This window comes from Echinops telfairi, unplaced genomic scaffold (assembly GCF_000313985.2).
Source record: "Echinops telfairi isolate 266 unplaced genomic scaffold, ASM31398v2 ScPeMD7_7467;HRSCAF=8505_1, whole genome shotgun sequence".
Lineage (NCBI taxonomy): Eukaryota > Metazoa > Chordata > Mammalia > Afrosoricida > Tenrecidae > Echinops > Echinops telfairi.
This window is the reverse complement of record NW_022111368.1, coordinates 29486132-29491978: the sequence shown is the minus strand read 5'-3', so window position 1 is coordinate 29491978 and position 5847 is coordinate 29486132. Positions and strand designations below refer to the sequence as shown.

General features: G+C 42.6%; 1 non-coding gene across 1 annotated transcript; it reads left to right on the top strand.

The window, feature by feature from the left end:
• Window positions 1-5028: 5028 nt before the first annotated feature.
• LOC115873295 lies at window positions 5029-5155 on the top strand. Its single transcript, XR_004048341.1, has one exon. It is a non-coding gene; the product is annotated as a small nucleolar RNA SNORA25 (small nucleolar RNA).
• The last annotated feature ends 692 nt before the right edge of the window (window positions 5156-5847 follow it).

Genomic DNA, 5847 nt, shown 5'->3' with positions numbered 1-5847 from the left:
CCTGGCAGTGACAGCCAAGGATTGTCTGAGCAGAGACCAGGTTGTCTTGTCAGCATCCTCCCACCAACGGTCCAAAGACCATCTCCCTGTACCAACACCAGGAGCTCTGCTGGCCTAAGAGTTATGAGTCAGGCTGCAAATTGCAAGATCCACAGTCTAAAACTACCAGTCACTCTTCAGAAGCAAAAAAAAAAAAAAGCTTTCCACTCCCTTAAAAAGTCACAGTACCAGAGCCTCACAGGTGCAGTTCTACCCTGTCCTATCGACAACGTGGCTGTACGTTTTGAGAACACCAAGATCTGTCCTCCTTGTGTTCACATAACCCACCGATTCTGTCACATAAGACTCTACCTAGTAAACGGTTGTATGAAATGTTTTCATTCTATAATTGCTCTATTCAAACATTTGCACTCTTCAGATCACATGTCTGATGAGGAAAAAACCCCTGTAATTACAAGCAGTAGTGAGAGTAGCATCAGACGGGGGACACTGGACAGAGCAAAGGTGGGAGTGCACATGACTTGACAATGGGATGTGACAGCCGCTCTCTTTTTCTTGGTGAGGAGACCCCACACAGGGAAAGCATACACTGCACAGTGCACAGCCCACCTCCCTGAAACAGTGGCAGGATCCCAGGAAGGAAGCGCTCCTCCCTTGCTGGTGCTGGTGTGTGTGGCTCTGTCTCCTCCCCTCTGCCCACCCCCTACCCCATCTCCCAGTTCTCTCTTCCCTCTTTTGTCCCTTGCCCCGGAAACAGGGGATTATGTGCAAGAATGCACACTGAGTGAGGAGAACCTCTGCCCTGCCCTTACTTACTTAGGTTCCAGAATGTCTCAGTCTGCTTTACATCCCTTCAGGAGGGAAATTACAGGGCTCTTGATCTGGAGAATTGCTTCATACTATGAGAAAGACATACAGATCCTACAGATACTGACATTTGGAAGCACCTGAGTGAAAAACAACTCCCATCGTTGCTATAATCTAATAGCATCGAGGTCTGTCGACATTTAACTGGAGGGGTTAGCTTCACCATCAGTCCAAAGGCAATCCCTTTGATGTGGAGGTCAGGCATACTTCCACCCCACCCACCCCAATATCTGACACCAGGCAGCCCTCCCACAGCGCTCCCACAGTTGGATCCAGTCACTTGTTGCAACGATCACAGAGAACTTACAGACCCTAGTCACACAATTATGTGTTTCATTAGGGAAGTCACAGGACACCCGCTTCTTTATAAAACTTGACGTCGTCTTCAAGCTGCCTCTTCAAGGGTCCTTTTTTAGCTCTTTGCTGTCATCCTTCCTTTCCCTCTTGGTCTTCTACGTTCAAGAGCAGCTTTCAGAGTCCCTTTTCACATTCCTTTTTGCTTTCTTTTACTTTTGTCCTGTCTTTTCCATGGCCCTTTACTTTCTTCATGTAAGACGTTCTTGATTTCATCCCACAGCTCATCTCGTCTTTACTCATGAGTGTTCAATATGTCAAATTTATTCTTGAGATTGGACTCTAAATCAGGTGACATAGACTCAAGGTAGGACTTTGGATCTCGGGAAGCTCAACTTGAACTGACAAATGAGCAATTGCTAACCTATTCCATAGTTAGATCCTGGCCCTGTTTTGCCGGAGGGCACTAAGCAGCTGCATGCTCTGTTTCCACAGGTGTTGGTCAATCTGATTCTTGTGCATTCCATCTGGAGAGGTTCCCATATAAAATCACATCTATGTTGGTGAGAAATAGGTATTTGCAAGGAAGAAGCTGTTTGTAGTGAAAAATACAATCATGAGATCTCTGGCATTGTTTCGTTGATTAAACCCATGTTTTCCAACTACCAACCCTTCTTCATCTCCAATGTTTGCATTCCAATGACCAGTAATGCTCAGTGCATCTTAAAACAGAAGAAGTGAGCAAAGATCTTCAATTTCCTCACTCTGTGCATTGGTCATTGGTGTGTGGGTCAGTCTGAGTGCCTGGTCAAAGCCACGGTGTTTTCACTTACTTCGTAGCTATGCAAAAACTAGACCATGGATAAGAAGACCGAAGAATGGATGGCCTTGAATGGACTGTGGTAGAACAACCAAATCAGTCTTGGAAGAAGTCACAATGCTCCTTGAAAGTGAGGCTGGAGAGACATAGTCTCATATGCTTGGGACCAGTCTCTGGAGAATGACATCCTGGTGGATAAAGGAGATCATGAGTGAAAAAGAGGAATATGCCCAATGGGATGGATGGACACAGAGGCAGCAACAATGAGCTCCAACAGCTATGATCTATGAGGATGGTGTAGGACAAGGAGATTTTGTCGAGTTGTGCATAGAGTCCCTGTGAGTCAGAACTGACTCAACAGCACATAAAAACAGTAACAACAGGATACCATTGAACAAATAGGATAAGTATTAGGATAGACTCAGAAGCAACCAGCTACAACTCAGGAGAGAGAACTTCCAACCAGGACAAGTCTGTGTTTCTTCTGGGCCAAATCTGCCACTGAGCCTTGCTCTCAATCTGGCCTCTGCCCTGCTCAGGCACATGTTATAGCTCTTCTGGCTCTGCCAAAAAGTTCCCAAAGGCACCACACTTCACCAGCAAGCCTCCTGCCTAAAGAACACTGGGCTCTTTTGCTCCATGGACCAGCAAGCCCACTATAACCCACTATACCCTTGTGCCATCTCCTGCTCCTCACTGCTCGTGCTACTCATGCTGCCGCTGCCACTGCCTCTTGCACCATCCTGTTCCATCTCCTGTGTCACATTTCTCTTTGTTTCCAGGGACTAGGGGATTCTCAGTACAGTAACACAAGTCCAACCTCTATATGACTGACCTTGTCTAAGCCTACTCCTGACCAATCTCTGAGGCCACAGTCAACGCATATGCATAGTAATCAACCTGTCTTAGCAAGTTTTTATGTACCTTATTTGCGTAAGAAACTGTCCAATTCCTACAAGGTACATAAAAGAGACCAATCTCAGGGCAGGCTGTGGCTGCATCAATTATTTTTGGAATAATTAAGAACCCAAGGCCAGAGATGCCACATATATGAGAAATTACCATTACCACCTACTCTACCAAACACAGCATTTTCTTCATTTTAACACCTCTATTGAAATATGGAGAGGCTTCAGAGAGTTCAAGGCAAAAATGGAAGTGAAAGATACTGACATTTTTTCATAAATGTCTTGAACTCTTCTCGAGTGTTGTGCAACAGTACAAACTGGTGCCTAACCTTGCATTATTCTCACAATTGCGAGTGTGCTCACATGTATCATTTTGGCTGCTGTGACAATCCAATAACAAGAGGTACCCAAGTTCTCATTGTCCTTCAGGAAATAGATCTCAATGGACCGTCAGCAAACACGATGCCCTCCACTAGAGATTAAACCTCCTGATGACCTGTCCAAAGGATGCAAAGCAGACACTCTTCTGTAGTAATCCATAAGGTTTTCATTGGCTAACTTTCAGAATTATATCACCAGACCTCTCTTTTTAGTCTATTAGTCTGTAAACCACCGAAGCCAACTGGGCGGTGGCTCTGCTGGTAAGTGAAATACTGGTAGCACAGCTTACAGCATCATAGCAACATGCAAGACACCACAGTAAAGCAAACTAACAGCTGGGTATTGGTTATTGAAACATATACATATATATGCATATTTAGCATATAATAAATCGCTTATATTTAAAGTATATAATTTGAAACGTTTTGTTTTGTTTATTTTAATAAATTATCTTATTGGGGACTCTTACAGCTCTTATAACAATCTCTACATCATTGTATCAAGTGAAATGTTTTGACGTATGCATGCTCTCATTAAATCACAACCCCAATCAAGACAATGAACATGTCAATTACCTCTAAATTTTCCTTGATTCCATTTGCAATGCCCCCTCCCACCATTCCATCTACTCTCCCATTTTCATGCAATCACTGATTTGATTTCTGCCACAATAGGTATGTTTGACTTTTTCACAATATTATCCTACCTATGGATATGGTGTGTTTTTCTATTCATGTAGGTCTCTTTTGAGATCTTCCCAAAGAAATCCAAATTCCAACAACATATAGGTATTAGAAATATGGTAGTTACATAATCTGTTGTCAACTTGAGACTATTAAGAGTGAAAGGATAGAGTTTAGCCTGTCAATCAGGTCACAGCTTGAAGACCTCATTTGGAGGTGCTAAGGAGATAAATAGCTTGCTGCAGGTGGGACACATGCACACTCCCTGAGAGACATTCCTGTTTACAAGCCACATGGAGACACACTGATGGAGCCAGATCCTGGGAGCTGGAGGAGCCACGTGAAGACCCAGACCAGCACTGAGATCCTTCCACCACCACTGGATCTACAAGACTTTCCACCCACTGGCCTGTGACCTTCCTGTATTTGGCATTTTTGCCTGGCTGTGTGAGTTTAAAGAGGAATTTATGGACTAGTATTGGACATATGGGATAATACTGGACTTATTGACTTGATCTGGACTGGGCTGGGATGTTTTCTTAATGTACAATTGCTCTTATATATAAAGCTCTCTCATATATGTGCGTGTGTGTCTGTCTCTGGATTTGTTTCTCTAGTCTACCCAGACTAACACAAGGAACAAGCCTAACTAAAAATGTCAAAGACTTGTACAAAGAAAACCACAGAACACTACTGTAAGATACCAAAAAAGATCTCCATAAATGGAAAAATATGCCATGCTTATGGATTAGAAGACATGATATTATGAAAATGGCTATACTATACAAAGTGATCTGAATTCAAACAACATCCCTTTGTGAAATGAACAAAACGAATCACTAATTTTATATGGAAAGGAAAGAGATCCCAGAGAAATAAAGCATTGCTTTGAAAGAAGACGAAGTGGGAGTCCTCACGCTTCAGAACCTACTATACAGTCATGGTATTGTCCAAACAGCCCAAGGCTGGTATACCAATAGACCCATAGGACTAGGGAACATAGTTTAGAACCCAGAAATAAACCCATCCACCTATGAACAGTTGGTGAAGGGTCAAACAAAAATTCATTACATACAGCTCATTTCAAAGAGGGCTTGTGGAACTGAGACCAAGAGCTCTTAAGGCTGTGACCAAAGATTGAGATTTGCCATAGAATGCCACAGTCACTCCCTAGTGCTGTTTTCTCCTGTGGAGATACAAGATAAAAAAATTCATTAAATGGGAAAGAGCCCCTTAACAAAAGAGTGCAGGCAAACTAGATAGATGTTTTCAGAAAAATGAAGCAGGATCCATATCTCGCCACATGCATAAAACTCAAGGTGGAACAAAACCTAAAACTATAAAGCTCATAGAAGACAACCAGGGGCAACCCTAGGGACCCTTATTTATAACGTAAGTAGACTATCAAGCACAACTAAAAATGTAGAAACACAAAAGGTAAACTAGGCAACTGGGGCCTCCTAAAAATCAAATACTCACCGCATCAAAAGATTTTCCATAAGAGTTCAAAGGACAAGCTATCAAATGTTCTGAAACTTCACCAAAGAAGAAATTCAGGTGTCGAACAGATACATTAGCCATAGGGAACTACAAATCAAAACTACAATGAGATACCGTCTCATACTGGCAATAAGAGCACAAATCAAAATTTGAAAAAAGAGAAAACAAATTCTGGAAAGGTTGTACAGACATTGAAATGGTCATGCACTGTCGGTGGAAATATAAAATGGTACAACTACCATACAAGACACTACGCTAAAAGAAGAAAAAGAAAACACTATGCTGCTTCCTCAAAACAACAACAAAAACCAACCCAGAAATAGAAAAATCATATACAGTGAACCCTCGCCACTTCACGCTTCGACTTCCGCGGCTTCACTCTATCGCGGTTTTT